The sequence below is a fragment of the Lygodium microphyllum genome, chromosome 8 (genome assembly GCF_053477565.2).
Source record: "Lygodium microphyllum isolate KBCC chromosome 8, Lygodium_microphyllum_v1.1.10, whole genome shotgun sequence".
Classification (NCBI taxonomy): domain Eukaryota; kingdom Viridiplantae; phylum Streptophyta; class Polypodiopsida; order Schizaeales; family Lygodiaceae; genus Lygodium; species Lygodium microphyllum.
In genome coordinates this window covers 8,164,805-8,186,456 of record NC_141142.1, presented here as the reverse complement: position 1 = coordinate 8,186,456, position 21,652 = coordinate 8,164,805, and positions in this window count along the sequence as shown.

Genomic DNA, 21,652 nt, shown 5'->3' with positions numbered 1-21,652 from the left:
TACCCCATGCTTATGGAGGAGGAAGAGGCAAACACTCAAGCAGAAGGTAAACCAACTTGGTCTATGGTTGCCAAGACAAATCAAGTTTAAAACAAGTGAAAAAGTGTCTCACTTGAGACTAAAGATGAAGATGATGGATGACGAGTTGTTGGAAATCGCAAAGGGAAGTAAATCTCTGTAAAAATCAATGACTCAATCCCTCAAAGTCTATTGATAATCCTTAGATTAATAATTTTTAAAATAAATTATGTATGGCCTAGAAATAGACTTTCTTATCTAGCATGTTTGCTACTCTCAATATGGTTCCTATCAATCATATGCACATGACATATCTAGGAATGGATGCAAAATGTTAGCTTGTCACTAGTAGAGAGAGCATGGATCAATTTGCAAATAGGACCCAAAGTTGGTTCATGGCACAATTTAGCAATGGAAAAAGGAAAGAGCAAGTGGAGTAGAAGAAGGCAAGCTAGATTAAGGATTTGGCATCTAGGAATTGATGCAAAATGTTAGCTTTGCTACTAGTAGAGGCGACATGAATCAATTTGCAAATAGGACCCAAAGTTGGTTCATGGCACACAATTTAGCAAATAAAATAGGAAAGAGCCAGTGGAGTAGAAGAAGGGAAGCTAGATGAAGGACTTGGCATCTCCAAAGTATGGTGGAAAAGGTTTTGATAATACATCTAGCCCCCACAATTAGAATGCAAAAAGCAATTAAGCTAGACCCATCTAAGCTCACAATCATCAACTTAAAGGCCCTTAATGGTGAGATAAAACTATTTTTACTTTGGAATTGGGTATACGATCACAATCTCAATGCTTTTTTAGCACCAAAACATAAGTTGCATAGATGGAGCATACATATCTTTCTTCACAAGGATTGCATCTGCATAGTGGTTGGACTAAAGGGTCAAGCTTCAAGTTGCATGACTATAGCTAAAGCATCAAGGGACCCAAATCTAAAGTACACTTTTGAATATGGAAGCATATTAAGGGTTTCAATAAAGTGGGATGAAGGTAGGGTTAATCTAGTAGGTGTCTCATGTGCTAATAGTAGAGGATTGAGGTGCTCTCAATGGCAACAACTTTGTAGTCTATGTATGGATGTCAAAATTTTTGAAGGGGATTTTAATATGGTGTTGAATTGGGTTTATGCTATCTCTTCCCATGTGCTTGCTTTGGGGAGAGAACTATAGGAATGGCTCAAGGCCGAGGACAAATTGAAATTGCTAGATTTAGGAAAATATCTTAGCTTGGATGCTCAATAGTTCAACATTAACTCATTGAGTTGCTATGGCTATTGGATCAAGTTGGACAAAATAACTGAATTGAATAGAATGTATAGCTACAATTGTGGTTCATGGATCCCCTAAATTCTTTCTATAAGCATTGACTCCAAATTTCTACTGTCATTGGACCACTAGCAGATTAATCTACAAACTAAAATCATTGGAAGTCTTGGGATTTTTAGATATTCATAAGCCTCTAATCATTAATGCAAGGCACTATAACCAATTGGAATTTTGATATATGTTGGCTTGAGCAGTGGAGAAACTGAGTGACGACCTTGAGAGGAATCATCCATGTTCATGGGAAAATCTTTCCCATACTTTGCATGATGTCGTCACTCTTCAAGGCATATAGCTTTGTGAGAAAGAAATAAGAGAACACAACTGGGCTAGTAATACAATCAAGGAGCTAGGTATAGCAACCAAAGTTAGAATGTGAACTCAATTTGAGCTTGATTTGATAAAGGAGGCCCAAAATTATTAGGAGGGTAACCCTAGTCAATGAGTTAGAGAAGCTAACTTTTAATAAAAGACTAGTTCATGATTTGAATTCTTCCTCCCCTACTTTCATAAGGTGTCTCCAACAAAAGAAGATGGAAGAAAGCCTTATTACATGACAAAAAAAGGATGGAACATGGATTACTAATTAGCCAGAGCTGGACACAATTTGTAGGGAGTACTTTGGGAACTTGTATTTGATCATGCAAATCAATGTAGAGGTAGTCAACAAACTATTGTAATTAGGAAAGAAAGGGATGTCCATAGAGAAAAACCTTTCCTCCCTAACTAGTCTCTCCACTAGGTTTGAAATCTAGGAGGTATTCAAAAGTATGGGGGCTAGGAAATCTCTAGGTAAGGATCAAACCACAATGCAACTAATCAAATGTGCATGGAAATTTAGTAGTGATAAAGCAACTAACATGATCAATACGTATTTGCAAGAAGGTTGCCTCCTTGATCCAAGAGTATCATCACTCTTATTCACAAACAGTTGTAATATTTCATGTTCTCTCACTAGAGATCCATTTCATTGATGAATATCATATAGAAGATGTTCACAAAGTCCACATCTAGGAAACTAGAGTTAGTAGTTCAAAGACACATCCATAAGCATCAATTTGGGTTTATCAAATGTGGAATCTCACAAATAATGACTTGAACTCCACATATACAATAAAATGGGTGGGCAAAATCCTCGAGTCATAAGGTTGTACTACTCCAATTGGATATGGACAATGCAATTAACATGGTCGTATGTTAGAAAATTAATGATGAAAATGGGTTTTGATTCTGTATCCAAAGGTAAGTGTGATTGGGATAAGAAGTTGTATGTGACTGTTTGGGCTTATAATATGACATTCAAAAGAGCTATAGGTCACACCTCTTTTAAATTAGTATATGGGAAAGAGTGTGTTCTATCGTTAGAGATTGATCTAAACCATTCTTTAGCCCTATGGGGTAAGACGTGTTGATAATGCTACTTCTGCATTAAATGAGTTGTATGGAATAGCCATAAGAATTTTGATAGCAGGAAAAAGAATCAATTTATTCAAGAGGTAGGCATTTATTGCCTATGAGTTGCAAGAACTAGATGAAAATATTAGCAATGATAGAGGGGCTAGCCAAGAGGATATGGAAGATGAAGAAGCATAAGATATGGTTGCAGAGGATGAGGAGGACTCTAAATCTGTTGACAACTAGGACTTTGGCAGATGCCAGAGGATGTGAAGAGTAAGCGTTGCAAGAAAGGCTCACTTCCCTTGCACTTCTTGATGAGATTTGATTACAAGCCTTGTTAGATCAAGAAGTAGGAAAGAAGTGAATAAAAATGCTTCATGATCTTCAAGCTAAGAAGTATAAATTTTCCAAGGATCAATTGGTCTTATATTATGATGCCCGTCTTGAGCTATTCCTAGGTAAGTTGGAATCCAAAAGGGATGGTCCTTTATAAGATCATCCATTTAGAAAAGAATGGGTCTACTGAATCCTATAGATATACAAACTAAAAGTCTCCCAGTTGAATGATATGTATTCCTTAGGAGGTTGATGGGTGTTGTTGCCCTATCTATACAGAATACATAATAGGACAAACAATGCCTCATGGGGAAAATACCTAATCTTATATCAAGAACTCATAAAAACTCAAAGATAAACACATAGAGACATAAGTACACAGACTTCAGCACTCATAATCAGAGAATGAGAAGTAGAGCACAAAGAACATGCTGAGAATAGTACAAGAACACAATAAATGATGACACCAACCATTAGATCTGCTGTATAATAATGAAAATCCATCATATATAGGTTGTGAGAATCAGAGATAACCTAGAAACAAGAATGGCACACAAATGCCTAAGTAGGCCACACTGAAAACTGCCTACCATAACCATAACTTCATGATGCATTCACTTCATGAGAAATCTAAGGGCTATCTCACACATAGAACTAACATAGCTAAGGTAAAACTATACTAAGGGCATAATACATGAAGTGTGAAACCACCATGGCTAACACTTGGCATAGCCTGGTGGCACAACCATGACTCGAACCCTTGCATGATCCATGGTGTCAAATGCCTTATCCAAAAACTGACATATCTAGTGAGAAAAATTATGTCTTACTCATAGCCTTGCACCATGAAGTAAGCCATAAAGAGTAATGATAAGTAGAGCCTCTCTTGTGGAATACTTATAGTCCTCTAAATGGTTGCAAAATCCCCTCAAAAGACAATCACAAAACATAAAGGCATACATAGTAAGTATGATGGAAAAACAAAGAAACAAAATCAAACAATGGTACAAGAGAGTATCTCATGAACTATGAGGCTCATGAGCATAATGAGAGTAAGTGATAGACTACTCCTGTGCATGCTACTCATGTGATACAAGAGATAAAATATTTATGTCATGAATCTTATCCACTGTAAGCTCCCTGATTTGCACCTGGATATGAAGTTCATGCAATACATCATTAACATTAGCCTTGATAACATCAACATCATCAGAAGACCGATTTTCAACATGATCAATTCACTTAACACTCTACAAACTGGCAACCATGTCCACAAGTCTATGATACTCAACCTGTATCCCATGAATCTTTTCTTTCAACATATCCTTCTCTTCAGTCAATGCTTCCATATTTTCAAACACAAATGACTGCTATAATATTGCATAGGGCTAGAAATAACCTGTAACATCCTGTTAGCAATAGCAACCCACTGATAATCCATCACACTAGTCAAAGTAGCCCTCATAGCAACCAAACCATGCTATGTAAACAAAGAACCATCCAAATCAACTTCCATGTCACTCAAAAGCTACTTTTCAACTTTAAGTAAAGTTTGCAATCGAGCATCCAAAAGAGCTAGCATTCTCTTGAGCCACCAAATCGAGTTCACCCTGAAATTTCTATTGCATGTGTGTTGTCCATTCCTTGAAAGCAGATGAAGATATTTTACACTTAGCCAACATATCACCATATTTATCAATGGTCTCCGTAAAGCATCCACCTCATTAACGTGAAATTCCTTCATATTTTCCATCTCAATGAGCATAGCATCCCTCTTAGATTTCATGCATGATAACTATTCTTGCAATGACTGAACTACATCCAATTTAACATCACCACTAGCATGCATATCAACCATGAACTAATGTAAGCCTTTCATAAATGAGCAAGCTTCCTTAAGATTTTGAGGCTCATAACCTACTAGAATAACTTTCCTGTCATAAGGCGTACCGTGACCCTACTGCATAGAATCAGATTGCTTAGGCATAGACATATTCTCCATTTTGACTTTAGAGAATCTAACCTTCTTTTTCACCCCTATAATAACTACATCCTCATGAACATTATCATTTTTTGCATCATCATTCATCCATTCCAAAATATCCAGAGACATAGCACCACTCAAATCATTAGCATTTCACACATCATGAGAAGAAAAACCCATAAACAATCGATCTACATGCTCTTTTCCTTGACCATTTTTAGCATTGATTGAAGCATGAGAATGAGACAATCCTTGTCATAAAGATCTACAAGAATTCCATCTACCAATTTTTGCTTTTTGAGTGCACTAACCTTATCCACTTTTGGTGATTCCCAAAGAGATTCATGCAAAGTTGGGCACACCATCTGCAAGTGAGCATACAAACCTGCCAACATTGGTCCAATTCTACTCTTCTACTACTGCTTTCGAACTATGGATATATTCACCTCTTGCATGAGCTTATCATACAAAGTACCGAGCTAATTAGGAATTGCAACATTCTTGGCATACCAAACAATGCCAAATGTATCCTTAGTAATAACATATGTCTTAATGAAGAGAAGGAACCTTTGCATAAACCACTTAATGAAGAATCTCCTTTTGGGGTCAACATGCCTCAAAACATATTGATTTCTGGCACTAGTAACATTGCCAAACTCATGTTGCATTACTTCATCGATACATCTCCAATGCTTAGGCCTATCATTAAGAGTAAGAGAGAATACTTGGGATAGAAGAGGAGGTGCGAGTTCGAATTCATCACCAATTTTTCCACTCTCTCTAATCATCAGAAGTTGTTGTTGGGCATGTACATTATTTTCCCGAGAATTCCATGGCAATTCAACAAAAGAAAGCAAGCCAATCTTCTTAAGACAGCCCTTGGTATTGGGCTTAGATACATCCATGAATATAGAGCAATCTATCATTAGTGTGGCCATCTCACCCTCATCATCACTAGACATAGTGGAAGACAATTTCGGTGTAGAATCCTTTGCTTTGGAAGGAGTTGTGTCAAGAGGGCTGTCACTCCAACCTCCTCTTGCTCAAGAACCCCTCAGCTATTGTCCCCCCTCTTGACAGGGAGTTTGGGCACCTTTTTTTGCCTTGTTTTCACCATCGTAGCTCCAGCAACAACCTACTAAGAATTAGGTAAGAAGAGATATGAAGAATAGGAAGGAAGGTGAAGGTGTGGATTCAAAGGATGGCATTGCTAAATGGATGCTTCAAAGGTAGGCGTCAAAGATTGTGGCTTCTTTGCCATGCCTTCCCTTTTTTTCCATTTTCCTACTTCATAGTGAGTGAATCTCCTAAAAAAGAGAGAGTGTATAACATACTAGTTACAACATGTACTTACTATGAGTTTGACATTGGTCTTATGTCTCTTCAGTCTAGCCTCATGCAACTAAAATATAATAATCTCACACAGTTCTTGTACCAAAAGAACTGTAGTTGAAGTTAGTTGCCCTTTTAATCCATCATGCACAAGTCCATAGTTAAAGCTTAAAAGTCCTTTCAAAGCACAATCCATCAATGCTATGATGATACTTTTCCAAGTCATGATTGCTTGTGGAAAAACTTTGACTATATATTCACCATAAGGCAAATTCCTATGGCCAACAAGCCTTAGTGTTAAATAATACCTCCACTTCATGAGTTTCCATAATGCTTGTAACAAGATTATTAATGCTTCCACAATACCCGAAACCTCATAGAGCACCATGAAAGTTTGAGTAGCTTCCTTATGAGGACCAAAAACAATCTGAAGGATAATAATATCAATAAACATATCACAATGACATGATGGTACTCCATTTAAGAAATCAATCAATGCAAACTTATAGACAACCATAAGAGTGAGAGAATCATAAATTGCTCTATGAGGCAAAACCCCATTGCCTGCTCTATGAAGCAACATTGTAGAAGGTTGAACCAAATTGACTGCAACTGTGGATTTCTCCTAAACTTCTTGAGGAAAATAATCATAATTTGGTTGCACCAACCTCCTTCTCTAAACCCATTTATTGTTGGCTTGATTATTTCACCCTACAAAGTAGCCAACACAAAAGTCCCTTGACCCACATCTTTAACAACCTCATAAGGACCAATATACTGCAATTTCAACTTTCCCGAATGCTTTCCAAGCTTTGAATTATAGACAATGACAAGATCTCCCTCCTTAATCATCTTCTTCTTAATGTGTTAGTTTACCCATGCCTATCATCTTGACTGCACCATTGTTGAAAGGTAATGGGCTAGAATCCAATCTTCTTCAAGCTGCATCAACTTTTGCAACCTGACTCTTTAGGACATAATCTATAAGTAACTACCACTCCTAAGCTAGGAACCAGAAACTCCATGAGGACGACTACTTCAAGTCCATAAACTAACTTGAATAATGGAGTCAAACTTGTTGAAACCTTATATGCTATATGAAAAGACCACAATGCTAAATCCAAGTTAGTGTCCCAATCCTTACAATTATCAGCAACTATCTTCTTAAGGATCCAAAGCAAGATCTTGTTAGAACTCACGGCCTGTCCATTTGCTTGAGGGTGATAAGGTGTGGTTTTCTTATGAAAAATCATATGTTTAGAAGTTAACTCCCTAATTACTTGATTTAAAAAATGCTTACCACTGTCACTTACAATCTCTATGGGGCAACCAAACCGATTCATCATATTAGAATAGAGAAACTGTGCCATAGTTGCTGCCTTATTATCCCACTAAAGCTTTAGCTTCAACCCACTTAGTACAATAATCCATACATACCAAAATATACTGGTTTTTGCTTTGAATGATGTGCAGTTGACTTGATATGGCCCACAAAATTAATACCCCACTTTTGGAAAGGCTATAGAGGGCAAAACTAGATGATCCTGCATCCTATCCCTAGATTGAGGTTGACCTTCCTTCATACAAACAATGCATTCTTTTGCATATACTGATGAGCATCTTTAAATACAGTTGGCCTCACCACAAACCAGCTTGAAGAATCTTCTTGCCAGTAATCTCACTGGAAAAATGACCTCTTGTCAGTCCTACATGTGCCTTATGCAGAACAACGGGCTATTCTTCAACAGTTACACATCTCCTTAACACATTGTCAATGCCCCTCCTATATAGAGCACTCTCATAATAACTTGAAAGTGTCTGCTCTTCAATGCCAACCTTCTATGGTAATCTCTTGACAATTCTATAGGCATTACTCCATGAAGCAAAAAATTCAACATTTGATCATTGAAGGAATTGAATTGATTCACATGAACATTGAACAGCTCTCCATTAGGCAACTGATCATTTACCCTTGGTGTAGGGTCCATTGACTCAAGTCTACTTAGAAAATCGGCTCCACATGCTCTTTACTTGGTGTATGTACTATTTTGTAGAAACTCTTGCAAAAGAAGCATCCACCTTGCTAATCTTCCTGTAAGTTGCAATTTATTGATGATATATAATAAAGCTTGATGATCCACATGAAAAATTAATTGATTCCCCAATAGGTAATGTCTAAACATCTGCAATGCAAATATCATTTTGAGATCTTCCCTTTTAGTTACTGTATAATTCTTCTCAATTGTTGTAAGCCTTCTACTTGTATAGTAGACATGTCTAAACTAGCATACAAATCTTTCCTGTATCAGAACTGCACAAACTGCAATGTCAAATGTATCAACAAATACATGGAATGGAATATCCCACTGCAGAGGTTGGTGCTACTACCAACATCTTCTTCAATATATCAAAAGGTTTATCCTGGTCATGCCTCTAGATAAACTGAACTTCCTTCTTAGTAAGCAATGTAAGCGAAGCACGGATTTAAGCTAAATACCAAAAACACCTACTATGCCATTTCACTTGCCCCACAAAGTGCATCACTTCTTGAAATGTTGTAGGTATAGTAGCCTTCTGAACCACTTGAATTTTCCTCGAGTCAATAGCTACACCTTCCTCTAAGATAATATGACCCAAAAGAACTCCTCTTTTAGCAGAAAAAACTTATTTAAACGGGTTAAGTGACATCCCAACTTGACAATGTCTTTCAAATCACATCCTGAGATGATGTAAATGATCAACTTTTTTGCCAAATACATAGAAATCATCTTTGAAAACCCTAATAAAAGATGTAAGATATGGATCAAATTTTTTATGAGCTGCACCTTGAAATTCTGGTGGTCCATTCTTTAAACCAAAATTCATAACAGTACTTACAAATGCTCCCCGTTCTGTTATAAAGGCTATCTCATCCATATCATCCAAATGCATTTAGGTTTGATTATATCCAGAGAAACCATCTAGAAAACTATAGATCTCATGGCCTGCTACATCATCCAATAAAGAATCTGTAAATGGAAGAGGAAATGGATCAGTTATTGTTGTTGCATTCAATTTTATATAATCCACACAAACTCGCATCTTGCCATTCTTTTTGGGCATCAATACAATAGGTGACAACCAAGTCACTTCATTCACGGGTTTGATAAATCCAACTCTAGGAAGTTTGTATATCTCTTGTTTCACTTGTTTAGCATAATTTGGATTCATACGGTACCGCTTCTGCATAATAGGTTTAGCATATGCCTTTAAGTTGATTCTATGTTGACATACTCTTGGATCAAATACCTTCGTGTTAGTATACTCCCAAGAAAAGATATCCTGAAATTCTTTACATAGATTGATCAATTGATGCTTGAAGTCTTCCTCAACAAAAATACTCACCTTTATGAGTTTAGAGCTTGCTTCAACATCCAAATACACTTCTTGAACATCACCTTCAAACACTCTAGCTGACTTACTCATAGTGTGTTTATATTTCAGCTCTGCATCAATAATAGCTTGTTGACTTGCTTGATGATCTAGATCCTCCTCTGTCTCTAATGAAGAATTTTATGCTCTTTAAGAGTCTCCATATGAGTTCCCTTACTCCCCTTAGGGTTACCATTGCTTTCTGCAACCAAGTTGATGTATTGATGTATGAGGTCACTACTTTGCTCTATGGGGCCACTGCTTTGCTGCATAGGGTTATTGTGTTGTTGCATGGGTAAAACCACATTTGATAGTGATATTCTTGGAGATACATTATATTGAGACAAAATCTTTTCAACATCTACCTCAAACACTGGTACAACACTAGGATTAGCCTATAGAAAGAGATCCTCTTCATCATCTTCAATTTCAAGTGCAACATTAATTGTCTGAGCAACTAACGGAGTTTCAATACCAGTTGATTAATGGTAGATAACTTAACCTCCTTACCACCATGTAATATTCCATCGCCATCAGATTTCCCCCCCTATTTCATCCGATGTCGCCATAAGTTTTTTTTTCCCTTTTAACAAATAAAAATGAAAATTTTTTATCAACCCCCCTGTCAGTGCCGCCAATTGGTGGAGGGAGGGGGAGATGAACAGGGTGTTGATGTAGGGAGTTGACGTGGCAGGCAGAGAAGGCTGTGACGATGACGACGATAGAGGGAGTTGAACTAAAAGTCATCGAAGGTGAGGGAAGAGATGATCTATGAGTTGACAGGGAACTGAAGGCGACGGCAATGAAGATGAAGATAATGACGAAGAGGATGAACGAGTTGTAGATGATAACAACGATGGGAGGGAAGGGCACACGTGTGCCACCCCCAAACCCCCCTATCTCTCCTTCTCCTTCCAAGGGCAAAGTTTGCATGGAGGGAGGGCCAATTTGGCTACCGGGGTGAAGGCAGAGGGAGGGGGCCCTATGTCGTTAACCCCCCATAAAACCCTTCTTTCCTCCCCCTATAAACCACCCCCTTAAGAAGGACGATAATTCCTCTCTTCCTTTTCTCCCTAACTATTACCCCTCCTCCTTTGTAAATCTCCCCCCCTTCCTTGCTATAGGCATGCTATCCTCCCCCCCCCCCCCCCCCCCCCCCCTTGCTACCAATTTGTGAAGGAGAGAGGGAGAGGTAGTGAAGGAGAGAAAGAGAGAGGGAGGAGAGGGAAGGGGAACCTAGAGTAAGAGAGAGAGAGAAGGCCCAAGGACAATTCCTCTCTTCGACGAAGGCTCGAGTACCCTCTCTCCCCATCATGAGTCCCGTAACCACTCCATCGATTGCCTTTAAGTGGACAAGGAGATTGCAAAATTCAAGACAAGGCTTAGGGAACTCCGGCACCAAAGAGTCCTTCGAGAGAAGTGAATGTCACATTCTAGTTCCAAAATGTCCCCAAAGCGTAAACTCTTCCAAGTAACTGGAAAAGCTGCGACTATAGGAGAAGGATCGGGCAAAGATGTCACCATCAACACGAATGGGTTATCAGGCGTGAATGCTAACTCGACACTCCAAAACTAGGTACCACTACCATGTCTAGTAATTGAAATCAAATATTTAAGCATGGACATCATTAGGAAAAAATCATACCTGGCATCGAGTAACTTGCATATTTTGAGAGGTAGTTGAAAAGGGCTTGATAACCATGAGTTGTTGTGAATAGATTAAGCATCTACAGGTTGTCACAGTAATTAAGTTAAGTATTAGGTTCAAACTTTTGCAAATGCATCATAGATTGCCGAGATACATAAATATTCTGTATAGGTTAATTGCATCTCGTAGACCATTGTAGTGAATTCTCGCATTTGAATAATTAGATCGCGCCTTATGAGTTGCATAAATTCCATAATAATTTTTCTTCTTCTTCTTCTTTTTCTTCTTTCCTACTCTCGAGGGTGTTTCCTCCTTTTCTCAAAGAATAGGTTGGCATGACAAGGATTGAAGTCCTTTTCTCCCATGATCAATATATTTTTATTTTATTTTATTTATTTATTTTTTCTTTGAAGTGGTGAATGGCAGGGATGCCATGTATTAGAGCCATCCTCGTCACCTTTGCTGGATTAGACGAGAGGAGAATTGAGTAGGGATGGGAGGTGTCTGGGAGGGGCTAGCAGAAGGATGCCGCCTCATAAAGAAGAGCATAATGGCTATTAGTAGCACAAGGAGAAGGACAGTGCTACTCTCAAAAGGGATAGGGTGGGTCGACTCTAATTATCAAGATCCCCACAGGGAGGGAAGTACTTCTTCAGGCGATAGCCATTGATCAAGAAGGGATCATTAGAGGCATCAACTGTCTGGACTTGGACTGAGAGCCATTCACATTGACAGCAAATATCTTATAGGGGCCCATCCATCATTGTTGAAGCTTGCCAAGAAACTTTCCAAATCGAGAATCATAAGAGAGAACTAAGTCACCTTCCTTGAACTCCTTCTTGATGAAGCTGTCATGATAGACCTTTCTACGAGGTTGTGTGGTTTCCATACACTGTAGGGCCATTCTGTGGATCTCATCAAGGCACTCCAAGTGCAAGAGCCATTGCAAGGACTCGGCATCTCCCAAGCATTCATTGATGGCCACGTGCAGAGATGGTAGCTCAAGTTCAATAGGAGAAAGACATCTTCTGTACCATACACCAACTAAAAGAGGGTATGTCTTGTAGCTATCTTATGGGAGGTTTTGTATGCCCAAAGGCCCTCTATAAGTCGATCATCCCAATCATGGTGATGTGAACAATTGTCTTTGTCAGGATCGAGCAGAGGATGGGATTGGTAACTTCAACTTAGATGTTGGCTCCAAGGTAATAGGGGGTGGACTTGCGATGGCGAATCTTATACAGCTCTGTGAGTTCTTCCATGACCTTATTAATGAAATGAGTGCCTCTACGTCACCAGCGATTTCGCCAATCTCTCTCTTTATTTTTTTTATTTTTATAAAATCTCCAAAACTAACTTAAACATCACTTGTCTTTTCTTTTAAATGATATCCAATTTTAGAAATCTCCATATCTTTTTAGGATAATATCTAAAATATCTAGAATTACCCAAAATCTAATATTTTTGGACCATCCATATTATACATATTAACACTACTGATTAATACGGCTCATAACTCTCGTTCACATTGTAACTTCTGTGAAGGGTGGCTATGGTCCTTATTAATCCGAGGAAAATATCAGATTTATGACTCTCAATTTTTTAAATAAAATATTTTTAATTAAATAAAAATTGTTAGTTATTTTTTATCTTAGTTAGTCTTTAGTTAGTAACCTTACTAACTTATTAATTGACTAACTAACTTTTGAACTAACCAACTAACTTTTAATTACATGAAAATATTACATCCTCTTTCTCTTAGAGGAATCGAGATGTCCTCATCTCGAGAGAAATCGATTTATCATTTTGGAACTTGTGGGTTATGGGCCCACCACGCTTTCGCTGCGCTACTCTGATCACTCATAGGCATGTGGTCTTTTGAAACAACAACCTATTATATTTGATATATCCGAGTTTTGATTACAATAGAAAATTTATTGTACTTACATCTCATGAATATCTTCTAGGTTTTTCCTAAGTATCCTAGTATATTCTGGATCACTAGAGCTTGTACAACTTCATTTCTTGTAAGCCCAAGTTCTCTTCGAGTTCTGTTGGGACAATTGACATAGTTATGTCCAATGTTGTGGCACTCGAAGCATTGGTGTTTAGGGTGCTTTTTGGACATTCCCTTTTGAAATGATCCAACTCCCTGCAATAGAAACATCGTGGAGCTTTATTACTTGCGGTCACAAGGTTCTTGGTTGTCCTTGGCAGGAGTTTCTTCTTTAGACCAAATTGTCCTAAGATCCTTTTAATATATCAAAGTGGTCCTTTATCTCGAAAACTATGTTCCCAGATTGTCCTCTTGTTATTTTGGGACTGAGCTCCATGGACAATCGGCTTTGCTTGTAATACTAAAAAATACTTCCAAGCTTCCACATTTGGTAAGACCCAATCTATATTAGTTGAGAAGGAATGACTTAAGAAAAATTCATTGCAAGTTATAACTGTCATTTCTTGCCAGAGTATCTCTAATCATTTACAAGTTCTAGGCTCAAACTAGATGCAACTCATATTACTCAGGTTAACTGTAGTTACAAGAGTAAAGTTTATTCCAATACAAGTTGTATTTCATGTCGACAAAATTTCTAGGATTTCTAATCATCCTGAAGAGTTGTTGTAGGTTCTAGGTCTTTGTCTTCATTTGATTCCTCTATATATCCATAGATTGCACCTGTGTAGCTTCGTTTTCTTGGAGACTCAATGTCTTCTCAGGGCAGTCTGCTTGGATCTGTCCTAGCTTATTACAATGGAAGCATTGATGGTAGGGACATCTCCTACAGATGTGCCCTATCTCTCCGCATGTGTGGCATCACTTGTCCTGATCTCGGGAACCATCTTTGTCACAATTGCCCAATTTAAGTTCTTGGATGATTGGCTTTGCTCAAAGTAATGCATCTTACAAGTCCGTTGGGTGCATTGCTTTAAGACGGTGGTTCAGAGGAGTGTTCAAGCCATGGCAAAACTTGGATACTTGCTACGCAATATCCATAGGTGGTGCGTATTTTAGTAGGGTTACAAACTTTGAGTAGTAAGCTTCCATTAGGAAAAAAATAAATTCACAAATGGGCCCTTAAAAATGATATAGTTTAAGATGTGGGCCTTTTAGATTGTCCGATAGGAAGGCTAGATGTTGACATCCATGGAGGGTGAATCTTCTCTCTCCAAATCTTGGGTTTTCTATTTAAAAAAAAGGGGTAATGGGGGATTTTTAAAAAATGAGAATGAATAGTACACAAAATTTGAGTTTCTCACCTCATATTTCTCCCCATTTTTAGGAGAATTTTCAATTTTAGTTTTTTTCCCTCTCATGAAATTAGTTTGACCCAAAAGTTGAGCAATAGACCACTTTCCCTCTCTTCTCTATACTCGTGAATTTTCGTCTCCATTGAAGCTCCCTATTGAGAGTAATTAGGATTTTGAGCGTTCTGCTTACCTCTGCACTTTCTTCTCCATGCAGCTCCAGATTTTGGGTAAAACACAAGTGCCCATCTCTCTTTGCATTTTCTCTTGTTTGTTATTTTTTCAATAGGGTTTGATGTCGTTTCTTATACTATTATTGTTGTTTTATTGCAGAGGTTGTTTGGGGTAGGAGACAGAGGTGCTCATCTCTCTCTCTCTCTCTCTCTCTCTCTCTCTCTCTCTCTCTCTCTCTCTCTCTCCTTTCTTTCTCCCCTCTCTCTATGTGTTGTTTCTCTTTTATGTTGTATTTTCAATAGATTTTGATGTTGGTTCTAATTGTTGTTTTCTTGCAGAGTTTATTTGGAGCAAGAGGAAAATGTGTTAATCTCTCTCTCTCTCTCTCTCTCTGTTTTTTGTTATTGATATATTTTCAATACAACAACATAATGTTAGTTCTAACCCTTATTTTTGTTTTATTGCAGAGATCATTTTGGGTGACATTGCATAAGTGATCATCTCTCTCTCCCTCTCTCTTTCTCTCTCTATGTTCCCTCTTTTCTACTACTTTTTCAGTATACCTTCATGTAAATACTAACTCTTGCTATTCTCTTTTGCAAAGATCAATTTGGGCAAGATTGGATAGATGCTCATTTTTTTCTCTCTCCCGCGTACTCACATACTCTCTCTTTCTTCCTCTTTGCATTTTCCCTTTTCTACTATCTTTATAGTAGGATTTGATGCTAGTTCTAACTTAAGGATCAATTGTTGCTGCAACACTTAACACAAGGTAGAGCAGAGATTCTGTAGCTCAATTTATAGGTAAATCTGCTATGTTTTGTGGTGCCAAAATTTATTCATTTAATTAGTGAATTTTATGTTTGATGGAATTGATGTTTTCTTATGTCCATCATTTACAATAATGGGTTTTGATCAGCAAGATTCAACCTTATCTTCAGCATATCAACTTATAGGTAAATTGGCCATGTTTTGTATTACTTCTATTCATGCAATTATTATCTAAATATTTCTTTCTAAAAGAGATTCATGCAAGTATTTTTGTTAAAAGGGATTCATGCATGTATTTTTTTGTACATGCATGTATTGTACAAGGTTTAGGTGAAGCACATAATTCTCGATTGACTATTTTGATGTGGTGAGTGATTCCTTTGTGCTGGATGATATGGATCTGCTGAAAGTCGATGGTTGAAAAATCCTTTGCTTTATTGGTCCTATGTGTTCATTCGGATCTCCATGCCAATTGGCAATGATCCATGAAACTCTTGTATCATATCATCCATATAACACACAATGTGTTGAGTCTTAGAATATCTCAGGTGTCAATCCAATGTGACTATTAAGATTTGCATGCCATGTGGCTGTTATCCTTGTAACAACTACTCTATAATACCCACATTTCATACAATGTATTGAGTCAAACCAGACTCCTATTCATTATAATAAAATTTATTTTGGCAAAATTCTATGGGTATTCTTGTGCTATTCTTTTCATTATATTTCATGTAAATGATATGATTAAAGTGATATCTTGAAATTGAATCTATACTTTGTGTTGACGTACATATCCATATGCGTTTCGATATCGATGTTTATGTCTATTTACTTAAGTGTAAACATTTCTTAATGCCATGTTGATTTGTATGGCATATTGGTGATTACTAGACAGACTTAAAATTCTTATTATTTAGGGGTTAATACATACTTCTTTACATCTAATGCATAGGTTATAATGCTTGAGAGAAGAACAAGCATTCTCTCGATAGAAGTATGTAATAGAAAAGATGAAGAAGGGAATTGGATTAGTGATATGTATCATTGCTCGTCTTGGGTACATATGCATCCACGTATGAAGGGAGCTTTTAGGGTGAAAGCATATACAATTGCAGATGTATCAAAGCATTGGAAGGGTAAAATTTTAGCTCTCAGACAAAGGAATGTTAATTTTCACCTTGTAACATAGGCGTTTGTACAACATGTATTCATGCAAAAACAAATACATATTGTGCCCACTGTGCCCTTTCAACGAAACATTGCAAACATTAAGTATTTGCAACTCATTGAGAATGAGAAATTTCATGATATCTATGTAACTACTTGTCTCGTATTTATAGAAGTATACCCTTTGGATTGCCGTGAATGACAAAATGTTGAGATTTTCACAGGTTCTTTTAAGTGTTACCACCTTGAAATTGGTAGATTACTCTTTGAGGGGCATATAGCTAAGCAACTCGCAGAGGACCTTGTTTTTTTCTAGGACTCCAAGTACATATTGCCCAAGGGGGGTCAAGAATATGGAACCCTTGAGTCTATGCACATATCAAATCTCAATAGCATAGAATGGCCATTGTGTAGTAGCGAGATTTTGCACATGTGTAGCACAAAAATTTCAACAGACATATTGAATTCTATGCAGCCAAGCACTGACTCAAAGAATGTACATCTAAGCTGGTTCATACCGATTATAATTTTTGCACACATGTTCAAGGAATGTAAGGGTTTGAGACGTACCAAAAGCATGTACATCATAAAAAGTGCATCAGAGGATTATGTAACAAGGATTCTAGGCAAAGCTTGGGCATAAAAAATGACTCATAGTCCTGACACAGTGGAGTGTCGAGTCATAATAAGGGACATGACTTTCACCGGGTAAATTTTTTCTCTCTTAGTTGACTATTATCTTACTTTGGGATGAATCGGCTAACTTTCCTTTCCAATTACAGGTACTTTGTCACACAATAGACTCTATGCCTAGTGTTCAAGTATTGTAGATGGAGGATGCTCAAGGGTAAATGGTTGTGCCTTGATCAAGACATGCGTGAAAGTGCAACTATGGATGTTACTGTCATTTGTGAGGGCCGTGAGTCCCAAGTGTTGCAAATGGAGGATGATTGGTCCTTGAGTATAATGCGCAAGGAAATTACAATGTTAATACAAAATCCACCTATTAGCTTCTATTTTAAACTAGATGGTAGGAAAATTCAAAGCTGAGCTGAGGATACTGTTACTAGTGGAAAGTATGTAGCTCCACATATTTTAGAAATTGTAGAGTCTCCCTAAAAATCCCAATATCACAAGTTGTAATATCCAACACCTATAAATTTTTATATATTTTTGGCCAATAGAATATTGTCACTTGCAAACTTATAATATTTAAAAATTATTGTATTTATGCAAAATCATACACTTGTTATACACTTTTCACATCAACACATTTACATATGCATGTAAACTTTACAAGGACGTAAGTAAAGCCATAACTAAATATCGTATGTGAACTATCGTATGTGAATAGCCCTTAATGGTTTAAAACTTAAGGTCTTTAAGGTAGAACTAGTTTAGTTCTTGTTTCATTGTTTCATTTCACACTTTCTCTCTTCATCTCTTTATATCCACCACATCCCTCCTACTTGCGGCGATGGATGCTTGCACACACTTTGATTATGGGATCCACGAGATTTTCTTTGCCAACCAAGGTGATGAGATATTTTAGGTTTTCTCCAAGAACTTCAACCTTGAAAGCATGCTCTCATCGCTGGATACCCCCCTTCAGGTTTTGGAAGACTTTGTGAGCACCATTGCCACCTACATACTCCATCGAGGGATTCGACATGACTTGGGTGCCTTTGGAACATCTCATGGTATTTCAGGCAGGGAAGAATCACCAAAAAGTGGTGAATATGTGTCTGGCCCATGTGGATCCTTTACACAAAGTAAGCATTGTTCCCATGGACAGTGCACCAGGTACAACACCTTTGAATCTCGTGGAGTGTGATTGCGTATTGGCAATTTACCTCCTTGCATTGGATACACCCCTAAAGGAGGAGAGCGATGAAGATACAACTCCATAGGTTGTTGCTATCATATATACGGGAGAAGAACCGATTGAAGAGCTCATAAATATTGAAGAGGAACATCGGGTGTGGTGGCAGAGCAAAGGTTGGCTCTCATGGTGCCATTTTCTTCAAAATAGCCACAAGTCGACAAACCCAACCTTGCCTCCTTGATGCCCATTGAAGTAGATGGTGTACAATACTTGCTTCTATCAAATGTGTTGCAATACTTGGAAATGAAGGAAGAAGAGTTGTTTCAATGGAAGAACTGATCGATGATTACATGAATGTGCATCTGATGATGGTAGAGATTGGAAGATATGATGGCACAAGCTTAGATATAGTGAGTGCCATCATAGCAGCACATGAGCATATTACCTCGGTTGAAGAAGATTACTATGTGCCGGATGCTGAATTTGAAGCATTACAGCATGATCTGTTCGGACCAAGGCCCCAAGTTCCTACCAAGGAGTTTGTAGATCCCTTTGCCCAAAGAGGTGCCTCGCTCACACACGAGAAAATGAAGATACAAGATGATCTGGAGAAGGTGAGATTTATAACTACCATATATTTTTATGCGACAAAACTTGACACTAGGGTGCGTTGGGTCCCCTGGAGTCCATCGGTGAAATCTTGGCAAAAAATGATGCATGTAGCTGCCCTCTAGCGTCTAGGGCCAGGGCCTCAAACGCCAGGGGGTAGCTGTCGGTGGACTTTAAGGGACCGGACGCACCCTATCGCCAAGTTTTGCCGCTTTTTGATAACTCGAGGTTAGTCACTAAATATATTGTTTGATTTTACTTTATCATTCAGGACATACTGTATACAGATGATTCAGCTTTGAATAAGTACATTAGCAACCTTGTTGCAGACTTGGTGGTCTTCCATAAGAAGTGCTCACTAGGAGAGCAAGAAATAATCATGAAAATTAGATCTTTGACCAAGTTTGGACCTTTTGGAGAGATACTTATGACATCTAGCTTGGAGAAGGTGGTGCTAATCAAGCGATCAATGCTTCTTTACTTATTTGACCAAACGTGTGGTGGAGTAATGTGTGTGCTTGCTACATTAGGTGACCTTGCTAAAGTGTCAAATCCGCTTCTCCTGGAGAAAGAGCTGAAGGGGGAGCGTATCATTTTTGAAGCAAAGAAGGAACTTATATTTTCATCAAAAACTGGCCCCTCCTCTCCACCAATGAAAAAGCCAAGGAACAATTGAGAGTTTTTGTTGGCTATCAGCTTTTTTTATCCACCATCACTATTAGCCATCGCATGTATTTTTCTTGATGAATATAAGATATTTTACTTTGTCCCTATAAATAAATGTTTATTGAATAAATGTGTGGTTTATGTAAGTGTGATGATAATGTGTAGTATATAAATGACACATTTGCATACGTTAACATAATTCAACGCGTAGTATTGCACTTGTGATTGTGTAAGTGTGATGATAATGTGTGGTATGCGAATAATGCATTCACATACATTAACATAATTCAACACATAGTACTGCACTTGCGATTGTGCATAAGCAATAACGTAACTTGTATCAGTATGTATTACTACTTTCAATGCGTTCGTACGTTAAACAAAAATTAAGAATCGTGCGTTTCAAGAAACAAAACAAAACAACTTTACTCAATTATTTGAATTCAGTATACATCACATGAGATATTATGTATATATAAATAAATATTCCAATGTGATAGAGTATATAAAATTTTTTGGCTTTCCAAGATGCTATGGTGCTATAACACTCATTACAAACCCTTACATCATTAATCTCATAACCTATGGAGGAGTCCTCTTACTGTGTCGAAGCCGAATGATAAAGTTCATGTCTTTATATGTAATTGTGACACACTTTGCATGGATGGTTGCAAGCTGTAAACAAGTCAATGAGAAATCCCTCTGCAGCTATTTGTAGGGCCTCCATAGTTGGAGCAATCCACCTTCTTGTTGGTGGGCCATCCTGCACTCACGCCCAAAATCTTCCCATTCCTTTAAGCTCCAAGTCTTGCATGACTTCCCGAACAACCTTATGAAAATAACTTTTCAGAATGAGAAGCTCATATCTGTATTGGATTCTCCTTATCTCCTGGCGAAGGGCGACAATGTCCGGTTTCCATCTCCTCTTATTCTATGGTGGTCCTTGTGCTCTATGGGGAGCACATGTTGCTGCACTAGAGGAGGCTCCACCTTGTGCTCTAGGTGGCAGGCCTTGGCACGAGGTCTTCTCGGGGCCAAAACGACAATATGCTTACTTGGTGCGTGCCATGCAAGCTCGAGGAGGGCAAGATGGAAAAGAGACAGAGGTTGGGATTGTGAGAATGGAGGAAGCAAAGAAAGCAAAATGTGAAAATGAGAAGAAGAATGAACTTTTAACCCTTTTAAACCCCCAAAACCGGGTTAATCAGCTTCATATGCACTGTCCATCGTGCGATCGTAAATCCATAACATTTTATCGGAATGCGACGAAACTTCACACGAGCACTCGTTAGGTGGCCAAGAGCCCAAATTATTTTTTTTGAAAAAAAATACGTGCAGATCCTTGGTCCAAAGTCTAGCATCTAGATGGATTGATAATTGAGAAATCAACATCACGACTACTGGCTCTTAGAAAGTTCACACCATATAGACTATACAGAGCATCAGGAGTAAAGTTTGCAACAAAAAATGGCAAATTTTTACATATTTTTCATATTGAAATTGACAGTGCTAATAAAAACTATAAGTAATAATTGAAAATACAGCGAAGATGCACATTCAAAGTTTAGAATAAAGGACAAGAGTAAAAATTTAATTCATATTTTAAAGGCGCATATAATAGTTTTGCAATGGGACATAGTCATATGTCCAATGCACGAGGATAACACTACCAAAAAAGATAACATTATAAACTGTGTTCATTCCATTGGAACGAATGTATCCTTCACTGCT